Source organism: Eptatretus burgeri, chromosome 9 (genome assembly GCF_056783735.1).
Source record: "Eptatretus burgeri isolate ZD-2024b chromosome 9, Ebu_testis_v1, whole genome shotgun sequence".
Classification (NCBI taxonomy): Eukaryota; Metazoa; Chordata; class Myxini; order Myxiniformes; family Myxinidae; genus Eptatretus; species Eptatretus burgeri.
In genome coordinates this window covers 38,418,007-38,433,050 of record NC_140969.1, presented here as the reverse complement: position 1 = coordinate 38,433,050, position 15,044 = coordinate 38,418,007, and the positions used below count along the sequence as shown (strand labels likewise).

Genomic DNA, 15,044 nt, shown 5'->3' with positions numbered 1-15,044 from the left:
CTCCATTTTGTTAATTTGGCTAACCCACTATCTGACTTTACTCTGACCCTGGGGTCCCTTGGGTGGGACTCACTCCTCCCCCCAATCACTCATCACACCATGCATACCACATTCACTCCATACACTCAGGCCCGCTGGCCCTCACTCACTCATTGTACCTTTTCCACTCTCCAACTCTCACTCGCTGATCACTGCCATTCTACTTTACTGGAATCCCTCATCTTACTCATGCTTCCTCGTCATCCCTTAAACTAGTAGCACATCCTTTTAACACTACGTAGCTAAGCTACGTCCCCACTGCACATTCAATGTCTGTCAGTGTCCTCAAAATCCATTTTTCATTTCTAAATCTATCCTAAAATCCCTCTAACTAATCATTCAACGGGTCCCATGACTCCATGAGGACTTGTCCCTGCTCCATGAGGCTGGTCTAACCAACAGTAACCCTTCCCACTAGCTAGTGCTTTCCTGTGCCCTAAGCAAGGGGGTCTTCCACCCCTGCCCAGGGAATCCTGTTTACTCGAAGTGGCGAGGCTTGCTTTTCTCATTTTTTTTTCTACGTGCACCAGCGCGGCAACTCACAACCTGCGCTCCTTTTCCGTGACGTCATGGCAGCTGTTCGCGCTTCGCGCACCTCATCCCTTCTCGGACGGTAACATCCGGCAGGGATTCCCTTCCTGCCGGATTCCAACCATGCGTGCCGCCACGACGTCACACTGCGCATTCCAAGCAAGCCTCGCATTTCGAGGGGTTCCCCACGCGAGCACATGTGCTCTGCTCGTCCGTAACCGACGCCGTGGATTCCCCGATGACGTCACCCGCACCCCAAACCCGCACGATTTCTCGCGCAAGCCGGGATACGCGTGACGCATCGGGGAAACCGCTTCGCACGCTCTGCGGACAGAATGTGCGACGCAGGCCACACGGAGCTGTACATACACGCTCGCCTGGAGAACCCGTCAGATCCAAATTCATATTTCCAGCCTAGCTTCTGTCCGTCCGCGGGATCGGCTTGCATCCACCGCGGGCGTTTTCGGATCGGATTTCACTCGCGCAGGCACGCACGTGGCGGCCTTGTGCGAAGCACAGCACGGACCTCGCGCGCGCTGCTGTGCAAATCCGGCATGGTAATCGAAATAGCTACGGCCGCTACTCGGCCTTTGTCCCTCGTCTGGCGCCGTCGTCATCGCAATTCCACGCACGCACTTCCGCGTACCATGACGCTTACACTCGGACACGCAGTTGCGTGTTCCCGCATACCAACTGCCATTTCTCTCTCATACCGCGACCTCACACATGCGGTTCCTCTCACCCATCGTGCTTCTTCCATACACGACCTTTCACTCACGCTCGCCATTTCACCCTCGCTATTCGCGCATTTCAACACTCATTTCACCACACTCTTAAGCACACACACACCTGAACATTCGCGCTGGGGATTCGCGCCACCACAAGCGCCCCCGGGGTTTCCATACCCCCAAGCTCCACGTGTACCCGTTCACAGCACTCGCCCCCTCCAACTCGCAAAGCTCGACCGGACTCACCCCTTCACGATCCACCTCAAGGGGGCACATTCCCTCCCCTTGTTCCTGAAGAAGGCCATCCTGCTGCTCGCGCCGGGTCACGACACATTCCCCAAGCTCCCCTCATTGTCCCTCACTAACTCCATGTGTGTGTGCTCTTCTTTCGTTTCGTCTTCATCGTGTAGTTCCTCCTCTACCGTTTCTATCTCCCGTGTCTCTGGTGTTTTTGTTTCCGTTATCTTCTTTATTATTTCCCTCGTCTCTACGTGTCTCGCCGTACATGTCTCAGTCACCCCATTTATTTTTTTCCCTCTGTCACCGTCACTCTCTCTGTCACCTCCACGAGTCTCGTCCAACACGTCCCCCGAATTATTATGACGGCGTCTCTCATCACCTCTACCTCCCTTAATTTCTCCGTCTCCCACGCGGGACCGACACCATCCACAATCCCCCTCGTCGGTTCGGGGTATCCGCCACGTGGCGCCGCCATTCTGCACTCCACTGTCCGCGCTTCGTCGCACGCAATCGCCATTATGCCCGCCTGCCGGCTTCGCCCCATGCTCTGCGTTTCACCCCGCAGTGTTCGCATATCGCTCCTGAATGCCTGCATGTTCGCATCCATGTTGTTTTTTTTATTTCTTCCTTCATTTCCTTTTTCATGCCATACATTTTACTTTCCATTTGTTGTGCATTTGTATCCATTTTGTTTTTTATGCCATCCATTTTGCCTCCCATTTCGTTTGTCATCGCTTGCATCATCAGTATCAACTGTGCGATGCCCGATCCGCCATTATCTGTCGCGGTTCCGCTGGGGACCTGGGAGGGAATAGGGGGGGGGTGTCAAAAGCCGCCGCCGCCCCCGCGCCTATTTTGGACTCTGGGTTTGTTTGCGGGGAAAATTCAACCTGCATGGGAGTGTCCTGCACGGTGATTTCGTCCTGAGCCATAGATTCTATCATTTCTAAATCGAAACCACCCTGCGCCTGCTCGACTTGAGCTGCCATTTTGCGTATCGGATATAAAAATTTCGTCCGCTCGTAATTTAATGGAAACGGAGGGTCGCTCTACACACCCTTGATCCGGTTCCCGTTAATTTAGTTTGGAGGGGGGATGAATCTGTATCCCACGTCCTGACACCAGTGTTGTGGATTCTCGCCACTCCGGCGTGTGGGTGACCGCCTGTAGCTAATTGGGGCCGCGCGCACCCACCGAACATGGCAATCCAGTCGTAGCCTTCGGATCGATGCCGAAATCCAGCTACGGGTGTGTTTTTAACCACACCACAACCTTGTCAATGCTCTGCCCGCCCTACAGGGTTGATCGCCGAATTGTCGATTTACCTAATTATTCGCGCGGACAGAATACCGAGAGGTTGTACCTCAACGGGACCCATACGGACACGAGCTGCTTAAGCAGCACGCTCCATTTGCGATTGTTGAGCGGGTTATTATCGCCAAGCCCCGTCGGACCCGATTATCTTGTCGGCTATTAAAAACCAGCTATTATTCCGAATGTAATAACGGCAGCTCAATGGAGGAAGGGACGCAACAAGCAGGTGTATATTCAAACAATGACATTTATTTCAACACGTATGCATGCAAGCAATGCAATGAATGGGGGTTAGGGACAAGACACGAGCAAGAAAAACCTACAGCCGTTGTCTATTTATTCTGTACATGCACTTAACCACAATTCTACTTATTGGACAAGGCGCCACGGATGTCATGCAACAAAACCCCAGGAAAAAAAAGAGAGAACAGGGCCCGTAGGCCTTTAATGTTCTGCGGAGCTGTGAAGACCGAAGGAGCTCCGTGGGACCGTGCAGGTTACCTGCCACCCTCGTGGTGACTCGCTGGGCGACCCTCGATGTTTTGTCGTTAACACGGCAGCTGGTGTGATGGCGACTCGGTTGGTCCAGGCCTTGCCGTGCGGCCTGGTCGATCGGGCCTAGCCGACGACGCCTCAGAGAAGCGAACGGGCCTTGCTCTTTTAGAGTTGATGCTCTCTTAAGAGCCCGCTCACTCCTCAGCGTCGCTCGGACCGTCCCGGGGCCCGATCACCTCAGACCGTTATGTCGCTGGCTGGCGACTTCCCTCCAGCTGCCTCCACCGACCTACAATTCTGCACGGCAGGCTTGGCTGGACTCGAGGCTCCCAACTCCGAACGAGCTCCAACTCCAGACTGCCGACTCCAGACTGCCGACTCAACTCAGCCCCGACCTCCACTGCACTGTGGGCTTGGCGTTTCAGCACGCCCTTTTATCGGGTGGTGGGGGCATTTGGTCTTTCACCTTCGACCTTTCACCCCCCACTGGCTCCGCCCCTTTTGTCATTCTGATTCGATCTCGCCGTCAAACGCGGACAATGCGGACGTGGTAGAAATCACCGGCTTTCGCTCCAACGAGGGAGTCCCCGCGTCCAGGCCCGTCGCTAGGAGGGGGGGTGCGGCATTTGGGTGCAATGCCCCCCCCATGGCGCATCTGGTGCCCCCCCCCCACTTGTACGCCACCCATTTATGCCCTGTTGCACACTGTGAACAACTTGGTGTTTAAGGACGAGCGCCCACTGTGAACTTGCTGTTTAAGAGTTCACCTGTGTGAACTAAAACCCTTATTCCAGATGTTCAACATGGTGAATAATAAGGCCTTCTTGGATAAACTGTTCTTTAATAATATCCTTCTTTGAATAACAGTCAAGAGATAAGTGTGCGCTTCCCAGCGCATCTCCTAAAGCAATTGGCAAGACAATACAGTCCAAGACCACAAGATAAAAGATAATAACACAAGCACCAACGCCAGCAGCCAAGACGTCGTGTCGAATGTCGATGCTGTGGGTGGTTTTTGTGGTATCGTGGATCATTTAGTTTTCAGGAATAGCCAATCATGGTATTCGATATGGAGACCCTATTGAGCAGGTTACCTGATTGGTTTTAAGTTAGGTATAAATGTAATATCGTCATAATATGATAATATGATTAAGGAAAAGACATGAATTTACATTATTAAAGATGAAGTGCATGTGCACCACGTGACCTTCACAACCCGTCAACCCTCCATCTTACAAAAGCAATTTTATAATAAAAATTAAAAATATGTGTGTTTGTAATCGTGGTTACATTTGAAATGATGCAGATAAAACCTGTTTTTGATGTATGCATCATTTAATCAATAAAACCGTCAACCGTCAAATCTCGTGAGTCGCAGAGCACGAGCTCGCAGCAGGAGATAAAGACGTGGATGATGGATATACGAAAATGGCTCAGAAAAGGAAAAAAATGCAAGCGACGAAAATGAAGAAGATGATAAAAAAGACATGTTGTGGGAGGACGAGGAGGAGGAGGAGGAGACGATCATGTCGATGAAATACCGACAGAAGCTGGCCAACCTGGCCAAGCCAGCAACGTCAGCCCTGCGGCTGTAGCCCCAGCGCAGACAGCCGAGTTTCCACGCTCGGCGGCGGCCTCGGGGTCGGCTGTGACCGTCAAGCCGCTTCCCGATGATCTTGGAAGTGAGAGACCGAATCAAGTTGTTCTCCAGCGGTACCCTGGCCATCTGTTTGAGAACAAGAGTCGCTCGTTTGTGTCCTCGTGGTACCAGACTAATGAATGGCTGGAATACAGTGTGCAGACAGATGCAGCATTCCACTATCCATGTAGGAAGTTTAACACCGCACGCGGCCCAGTAGACTCTACTTTCACAGTGCGAGGCTACCGGAATTGGAAACATGCCGTTGAGAAAGGCAGAGGGTTTCACAAACACGCAACTTCAAAGGAACATTTAACTTGTGTTTTGAGGTGGAAGGAGAATGAGAGGCGCATCGATTGTGGTGAGGAGATTTCCACACTCCTCAATGCTGACCAGCTAAATAGAAACCGGTACTATGTGTCTGCTCTTATAGATGTTGTGGGATTTCTCGCCGAAAATCAGATACCTTTTTGAGGGAGCCTTGATAATTTTGAGGATATGTCAGACGGGCACAGTGGGCTTTTCCTCTCGTTTTTAAACTACACACTCAAAAAAGACACCGAGCTAGCCGAAATAATAAAGCATATCCCAAGAAACGCAAGCTATACTAGTCCGGAAATGCAGAATGAACTGATCTGCACATCGAGTAATGTTGTGACTGATGCCATCGTGGAAGAAGTCGGCACATCGTGGTTTACCATCAAGGTGGATGGGACGAGGGACCCCACTGAATGTGAGAACATATCAATCATCTACTCACAATAGCTACAGCCGACGCTGGAGATGCAAAAACATTGACAGAGCTAATAATTGCAGAGCTAACAAAAACAGGACTTGACACATCAAAAATATAAAGTCAGGTGTACGACGGGGCTTCGGTAATGGCTGGGAAGCACGGTGGGGTGCAAAAGTTGTTGCAAGAGATATTGGAAAGAGAAATCCCCTATGTGCACTGCTTAAATCACCAACTCCATCTGGTAGTTATCCACGCACTGGCAGCAGAGAAAGCTGTCACTGATTTCCTCGAGGTTTGTTGTTGCCTGTACAAATTCTTCAGAAAGCCCACTGTTGCTGCACAGTATAAAGGTGAGCGGTTAAAACGACTTCTTGATCAAAGGTGGACGGGACATTCAGCCACCGTGTCTGTCATCATAGGATCTTTTAAGGATATCACATCCTTACTGTCGGAGATTGATGCAGAGCGCGCCTACGGTGCAGAGATGAGGATGGAGGCTATTGGGCTTTTGCGGGAAGTCTCTGGGCCTGCCTTCATGTTCATTGATATCTTTGTACAAAAACTGCTGATGTTGTTAGATGGCCCTAACAGACTCTTGCAGGCAGAGGACGTGGACTTGCTTACGGGGTTGGAACTGGTGGCGAGTGCTAGAGTGCGTGAAGAAACTCCGCTCTGAGGATGAGTTCACTGATTTGTGGAACAAGGCCAACGATGCTCTCGCACTTCTACACCTGCACCACCAAAACGGAGACGCACAATGCATAAGAACTTCGAACAGTTTGTAGTTTTGGAGACTACAGGACAAAACAACGACAATGACAAGACAGAACTGCAGAGGGTTTTTTTACAGCGCAATTGACACTGTGCTTGGAGAGATCGCTCAGCGCTTCAGTGAGCGCAACACACAACTCGCCCGTTCACTCGCTGCCTTGAATCCTGAAAATGGCACGTTTTTGGATCCCCACTTGCTCCAGCACATCATGACATTAACAAAGTCAACCATCAGTGAAACAGAGTGTGTGGTTACAAAGCAGTTTATTCGCTCACAGACAGAAAAGCAGCCAAACGAGAGATGGACAACACAAAAACTCCTCTCAACTTACCACAAAACGCTGGAAGCCATGCCAAGTGTAGTGACTGCTATGAGACTTGGACTAACAGTTGGTGCGTCCACTGCCAAGTGTGAAAACTCATTCTCAACATTGAGGAATGTCTTCACTGACCATCGACGGTCCATGCGCCATGCACGCAAGGCACAACTGGTACAGCTGGCCTTCGAGAGAGACCTCACACGTAAATGCCTGATCGAATGGAAGGAGAAGGTCCTCAGAAGATTCCACACCGAGACGCGTCGCCTGCAGCTCTTCTGACAGCGAGTACAGTGGTATAAAAACTATATGAGGAGTTCAGATTGTGTGTGTGACTGCTGGTGATGCGTGTGTGGTTGTGGTTGCAGTGTGGTTGTGGTCAGCACCCGCCGTGGTCGGCTGCTTTGTACTTCTGATGTTTAAGCTAAATGTTGTGTTTGGTGCTTTGCATATCCCATATCTAGTGCTTTGTGCATAACCTTACCTCTGTGTAATTGACTGCTTTAAATGCGGACCTTGTGGTATCTTCAGGCTGGTCGTATTTGCTGTTGATAGTTTAACGTGATGATCGCAGGTCATAGCCCACTGTATCTTATTTCAAAGTGCACTGATTCCGGTGCAAACCTCTCCCGTTTAGTCATTGTATCTCTGGTATATTAATTTTCTAATGCCAATTCTTCACAACACCTTGTATAAGTGCACCTGAATTGGTGCCAATTGTCTAATCATTGAATATCTGCATTGTGAATGTGCCAGTTTGTTGCGGCTCTCCTGCATTCGAATAATTTTAGGCCAAAAACATCGGAACATATTAAATCTAGCTGAGATCAATTTGGTTAGTATGCGACGGCAACCTCAGTATAGATGTGTCAATGCTGCATGAATACAATAGTATACCGGGTTATCAAAAATATTAAATATTATAATTGTGCCCCCCCATCCAGTTCATATGCCCCCCTTAATACTGAGCCCTGGCTACGGGCCTGCCCGCGCCTATCGGCGGAGATGCCGTTCGTCTGTGGATGCCGTTGTTGGCGAAAAGATGGCGGCGTTTGTGGAGATGAAGGTGAGGAGATGCTGGCGGTTGTGGCGGAGGTGGTGATGAGATGTTGTTTAAAATAACGATGGGAAAGAATAACACTACCTCAAAGGTTCACAGCCCGGTTACACGAAAAAATCCCTTTAGACATCGGTGGGGAAATCTAATCTGGACACACACTTATCGACATAACTGATCTCTGGGAAACCTGAATGGTGTTCTGTGAATTTCCACAACTATAACAATAGGGTATGCTCCCTGAGCCGGCACCCCGGCCCTGAACGTGCTCCGAGTGCAGTCTGAATATCGAATAGCAACGGATTTTCCCCGCGCCTCACGGGCCCCCTCTCATGAGCCAAAATGCACACACTCCCGGATCGCCCTCCTTGCGACCCCTCCTCGTTGCCCCTGGATTGCCATGGTCTGGCAACTGGATGAGGATGGAATCAATTCTGAGTGTTCACCCAGGACATCCCCGGCGAGATGCGGTCAAGCTATTAACGTCCGCTGCTTGATGAAGCATCGCGCGGTCCCGAGGACAGCCCGAGTCGTGCAGTACTCCTCCATATAGAGTGGCAAATCGTAGCGATGCAGTGGTATGAGGGGGTGCGGGAATAATTTTCCTGTGTGCGGAAGGCGTTTGTGGTCGAAGTGGTGAGGTTTGGTGAGCGCCATGTGAAGTAAGGTGAAGTGCAGGTTGGGGATTGGCGCACAGATTCGAACAAAATAATGGCGCGCGATGCATGGGTGGAAGAGTGTGTCGAGCGATTGTGGTTCAGAACCACGAAAGGCATCGTGGTGTGCTGATAATTATCAATCGCATATTGAATGGCATGTGTGCTTCCTTGCTTGTTTTGTACCATGGCTAAAAGGTCAGGGTCAGGGTTAGGGTTGGTATCAGAATATGAAATAGTTACGAGACTTAAGTACGAGACCCACGCAACACATTTCATCCCGTTAACCCAATAGACAAGAGGGGAGGTCTAACTGGACGAAGACAAATTAAATAACTACCTGGGGATCACTGTATTTTGGGTGCTGTTGCCTTCGAGCCATGCGGTTTTGCAGAACCACGACAATATGAAGTTGGTGATTGAAAATGTAAAGACATTTCCAAAAATTTTTTTTTTTGAAGTATCGAGACAAGTAAAAACTTTTTTTTATGGAAAAGGATGTTGGGCTCTGGTATATCAAAAAGTATGTAAACAAGGTAGGGATGGTCAAAAGAAATGATCATGTCAAACCATCCCGACATGTTTCGTTGTATAATGGTTCTGCCTGCAGATGACACATGACATCTCTTTCAATTTGGTGTGTGTGTGTGTGTCTGTGTGTGTGTGTGTGTGTGTGTGTGTGTGTGTGTGTGTGTGTGTGTGTGTGTGTGTGTGTGTGTGTGTGTGTGTGTCTGTGTCTGTCTTGGTGTTGTTTGTTATCTCCATATGTGGGTTTCAGAATGTGGAACACAGACTCCTCCCAGGTCTCGAAGTATCCACCTCTGTTTCAGTCAAAGATCACGATTCATGGACCAAGGTGTGAAGTTTTCTGTTCTCAAAGTTTTGTGCCGAGGACTCTCTTCGGGATCGTCACTGAGGCCGGATACATTCCAACTATAGTTTGTTTGTAGTAATATTCCCAGGGATGGTTTTTAATATCTCTGTGAGGTATTCTTCATTATTCCTGTGAGGTACTTTTTGTTGGTCATTTCTGCATCGTTTAGACCCAAATCTCTGGGTACTGAAACCTCAATTAACAATTCCTTCTTCTCTTTTTTGCATGTCAGTCCTAAATCCAGTCGCAATGCTTAATTGTTTTCTATGTTCACGCTCCATGGGATCGATCATCAGGTCGAACATGAGGGTCACTTCCTCGTTTTAAATTATCGCTTTTGGTTCATGTTTCCACGAGTTTTATGGAACTGAGATATTAAAAATTTTGCAGACATGCCAATGAATCGCTCTACAAACTCTGCAGCCAGCCCAGAGGGGAGAATAGTACTTCATCAAACTGCGGATGAAGGCCTTGCATGTGGATAGGAGTTCAAGTGGGCCAAGGAAGTACTTTGTACTATGGAGAATGCCCATTTAGCAGCTGGCTTTGGAGGCCAACATAGAAATGTGGTTTGCCCAAGAAAGATCATAGCTGTGAGTGAGACCCAGGAGGTGGAACGCCTGAACTTCCTCAAGAAGATTATTAAGAAAGTAGATTAAAGGGTTTTTGTCACACAGTCCTTTCGAAGTGAGATCGTGAGAGATTGAGATTTGTCAGCATTCAAAAACATTCAGGATCCAAGTGTTTGAGCAGCTTATGTTTTTTTTCAATGTCACTGCAGAGGGTGGAGTCATCAGCAGACAGACAAAGAGGATCAGCAAATTGATGAGAGCCACACGTTGGCTACGAGAATGGAGGTAGTCAGCACGCCATGTGTGGAGTTGGCCTTGGATTCCATAAGCAGAGAGTTTGGAGAGTAAGGCAGGATGCCAGACTGCATCAAAGACATGATATATCCATGGAGACGGCCTTGATCTCAGGTCTGACATTGAGCACCTCAATCAATCGATTCGATTTTGGTGAAGATCAGCATCCAGATCCAGACACGAGAACTTTTTAAGGTGATTATTGACCATTGAGAGATCGGACCAATAACGATATACTGTATATCATGATATTTTACAAAGTTGGGAACGATTCAGACAAAACTTGGTGGATGAGTTGGGTAGGTGACAAGAACAAGCTGATTTTGGTTAAGCTCCAGATGCAGATCTGGCCTATCAGTGGAATACAAAACGTAAAATATTCAGCCTGGCGGAGGTATGTGCACTACTGGGTACCATTCTCATTATGAATCATTTTATTACTAATATGATGATCTCATGATCCTGGCAAGTGCATGATAGTAACTAAGTAATTGTCAAACTCTCAAACTGTCTCTCCAAAAGGAGCATCTGGTTAACGTTCCCATATAATTATTTGGCAAACCTCGTGAAGAAGTGCATTCACTCAAACATTGGGGCCTCACCATCATGCAGTCACAATCTCTCTTGGAGCAACTCACATGTCAGAATTGTTCTCCAATGCCAGCTACCTCCTCACATGCTGTGCCGTTCCAAGTCTTTAATTGGCAAATCCGAACTTCATACAATCCACAAGGCCTTCATATGCAACATGATGGAGGACTGTTCTGCCCTTTGAGTTGGCATTCCTATTTTATACCTTTCACATCCTGATTCTGTGGAGTCTAAGGTAGTCAAAACCATTGGAATCTCCTGAAATCAAATGGAATATCTGAGACTGTTGCTCCTGCATCACAGATAGGATGGTGGCCTTTCTGTCTTCCCACCGACATCTTTTTGCTCTTTCACCCTCTGTCTTCTTCAGTGCTGTATTTGGTTTCTCAACCATGCTGACCCTGCTCCTGTCGTTAGCTATACCTTAAAGACCTTGTATGGCTTACTTTTCATGACCGTCCATGCTGCCTAAAGTCATGCTTACGCCTTCTTCACGACAATAGCTGCTGGTGCCATGACCCGACATGAAGCTTTGCATTGATCTCGAGCTCAACTTTGGTAAACTCGTATTGACTGCTGAGAAGGAACACAAATGAGCTGGTCTTCATCAAGCTTTACTGGAAGTTCTGCTGTTCTTCTCATGGGAACTGCCTATTATATACAGCACCAGCATGATAACGTTTCATTTGGATTTCACCTGAACAGATAATTTGTACCTTCAAGGCAATTGTCTGTCATTGTTGGTCATGAGAATTATTTCGCCTTCCTCCACACTTTGTGATACCATTGGTCGGTGTTATCTTTTTCTTTTTTAAAAAAAAAACCTCTTTTGTCATGAATCTTGAAAAAACAATTGATTACACTGGTCAACAACAAATTTGTTGTCTGCATTTTTTAAGCTGATTTAGGACGAATCTGATGCGCTGAATCCAAAACTCACATTAGTTTTGTTCAATCAGGTCAAGTTTTTGAGATATGGCCACATGTCGTTTTTTACATTTTTGTTCACATGTACGCATGTGTGGAGCATTTTAGAAGAAGTTGGTGGGGGTAAAATGTCATGTCAAATAATTGTTTTGATTGGAAATAATTATTTTAATGACAAGAAGTATTCAGGTACGATAGTTCTGGGTGATTATGTCGAAAAGGGATCAGTTTGAAGTCATAAAACCTCAAAATCTTCCAAAAATTGGTGAGGCAAAGCATAAAGTTTGTGGATCAAAACTAAAGTTAATGGGGCAGATTTTGTAATAATGTGATACAAAAAAGTTGTATTTCTTGAAATAACGAACTCTGAAGAATGTACAATACCTACATGCGCCAATTTATGACATGCGCTTCTGCTCAAGCTTGGAGTGCCACAGTACGAACCCAAAGATTGGAGACTGTTCATTGACAGCAGCAAGCGATCACTGAAATGTGTTCTGCTACACAACGGCAACCAGTTTGCCTCTGTACCCATCGCTCACTCGACTACACTGAAGGAGAAGTATGAAGCGGTGAAGTACGTGCTGGAGAAAATTGGTTATGATCAGCATAAGTGGTTTATTTGTGTTGACCTGAAGATGGTGAACTTTTTGTTGGGACAACAGTCTGGCTTCACCAAGTACCCATGTTTTCTGTGCATGTGGGATAGTAGGAACCGTGCTCAGCATTACACGAAGAAGGACTGGCCTGTGCGGGAGGAATTGGTGCCATGCAAAGAAAGGAACGTCATCAACGACCCTCTGGTGGACAGAGACAGAATACTCTTCCCACTGCTGCACATCAAGCTCGGCTTAATCAAGCAGTTCACCAAGGCTCTGGACAAAGATGGTGACTGCTTCACTTACTTGTGCCAGGCTTTTCCAGGATTGACCATGGAGAAGTTGAAAGCTGGCATCTTTGATGGTTCTCAGATCCGTCAGCTCATCAGAGATCCAGAGTTCAAAAACTCAATGAACGAAGTGGAACTGGAAGCGTGGAAGACATTTGTTTTGGTAGTGAAGAACTTTCTTGGCAACAATAAGGCCAGAAACTACGCAGAACTTGTCAACAACATGCTGACTGCTTTCAGAAACCTGGGCTGCAACATGAGCATCAAGATGCACTACCTATTTTCACATATGAACCGGTTTCCTGAGAACCTGGGTTCAATGAGTGACGAGCAGGGGGAGAGATTCCATCAGGACATGAAGGAGATGGAGACCAGGTATCAGGGTCGCTGGGATGCAGTCATGATGGCTGACTACTGTTGGAATCTGAAGAGAGACCTCCCTGCCGCTGAACATTCCAGGAGTTCGAAGAAACGGAAGTTCAAGCCCTGAAGTTTGAACAGTGGTGACGCAACATGCAATTTACTTGTACTTACCTTAATCAATGCCCACCATTCAGATGACAGTAATCGATGTTTCTATCATGTAATCAATAAATGTTGTTGGCAAAACATTTTTTTTCTTAAAAACATGTTTAGGATGATATGTGTTGACAAAAATCAGCTGATAATGCCACAAAAATGTAATTGATTTTGTCACAAGATCTGATTTTTTCAAATCAACTTAGCACAAAAACCTGACCTGATGGAGAGAAACGGATGCCATTTCCTGATTCAGCAGTGCCAGAATACCCTAATTCACTTGTAGAAATCTAGACAACATTCAGAAAGTAAAAAATTGTTGACCAGTGTTATTCTTGGCATGGATATTAATGTAATTGGCAATACTGTATCAAGACTGAGCTTACTTATTTAAAATTATATTATTACTTCTTTCAATTGAAATTTATTATTAATTTAAATACAGACTGTGCTTATTGTTATTGCTGTTCATGGTCTTTTTCAGCTTTAAAGGCTTATTAGACAAGTCTTTTTCACCACTCTCTTACTGATGCATTTGTGAGGTGGAAACAGCACTCAACAAGAGAAGTGCAAGTCCTTTGAACCTTTTGTTTTTGAGATGGGTTTGTTGTTACCATCTTAGTCATTTGAAGGTGGGAATGTTCTTGTATTGCTGGCAGGATGACCGAGAGATATACACACTCGCCTCGAAGTTCTCTCACCAGAGGTCAAATATTGGTCCAGCTCGGAACTGTCATCCTGGTGTTTCACAGGCAGGGTGAATCATCAATGTGTGTGCCGTCTCTTGGATGGACGTTAAACTCGGTGTCCCTTCTGCTGGCATAAGTTGGTGGATGTTAAAGATCCCACGGTGTCATTCGCGAAGGGTAGTCGAGTTATCACCACCACCCTGAACAAATTTTAAACTCCTGCCCTGACAACTCTTGGGAAGGCAATGGCATACCACCCAGTGTCATGCTTGCCAATAAACTGCTTCGGCAGCACTGACGCTTCATAATAGAGTATGGTACATCAGAATCAGAATGTTGGCACAATCCTAAAATACAGAAAGTCCATAATGAATGTTCTGCTTGAGTGGTTGTGGTTACCAAGTTCAAAGTTTATGAGACACAGAATGTGGGATGTCTGTTTGTGGAAGCTTTTGAAAGCATGTCCTTTACTCACCAACGTGGCTCAATGGTGAGTGACATTGGGGTGGCATCACTAATATTGTGCTCCCAAATCCAGCTGAAGGTGGCAGTATTAGATTTCATTGCATTATTAGATTTCTTCAGGGTAAGGATAATCTGCTTGCCCCACCTGGTTTGGTCTACACAAGATGCAAGTCCCCTTGCTGTGGATGACTCTCATTCCATTCCCTTGGTTACAGGAGATTATTGCCAAATAGTGCTGCATGTCATGGAAGACAATGATCTTCTATCTTCAATGTAATACACACTACGTGTCCAAAAGTATGTGGACACCTGCTTGATCAACATCTCATTCTAAAACCATTGGCATTAATATGGAGCTGGTCCTCCGTTTGCTTCTAAAAACAACCTCCAATCTTCTGGGAAGGCTTTCCCCTAGATGTTGGAACATTGCTGTGGGAATTTGCTTCCATTCAGCTGCAAGAGCATCAGTGGGGTCGGGCACTGATGTTGGGTGATTCGGTCTGGCTCGCAGTCGGCGTTGCAATTCATCCCAAAGGTGTTAGATAGGGTTGAGGTCAGGGCTCTGTGTCGGCCAGTCAAGTTTTTCCACACCGATCTCGACAAACCATTTCTGTATGGACCTCGCCTTGTACACAGGGGCATTGTCATGCTGAATCAGGAAAAGGCCTTGCCCAAACTATTGCCACAAAGTTGGAAGCACA

At 47.0% G+C, this 15,044-nt stretch overlaps 1 long non-coding RNA gene across 1 annotated transcript in view; it reads left to right on the top strand.

The window, feature by feature from the left end:
• LOC147019935 (uncharacterized) overlaps positions 1-11,204 on the top strand; it is a 31,489-nt gene extending 20,285 nt beyond the window's left edge. Inside the window, exons 2-3 of the long non-coding RNA XR_015061581.1 lie at positions 7,755-7,876; positions 9,302-11,204. This is a non-coding gene — a long non-coding RNA (uncharacterized LOC147019935). The remainder of the gene's footprint in view (positions 1-7,754; positions 7,877-9,301) is intronic.
• The last annotated feature ends 3,840 nt before the right edge of the window (positions 11,205-15,044 follow it).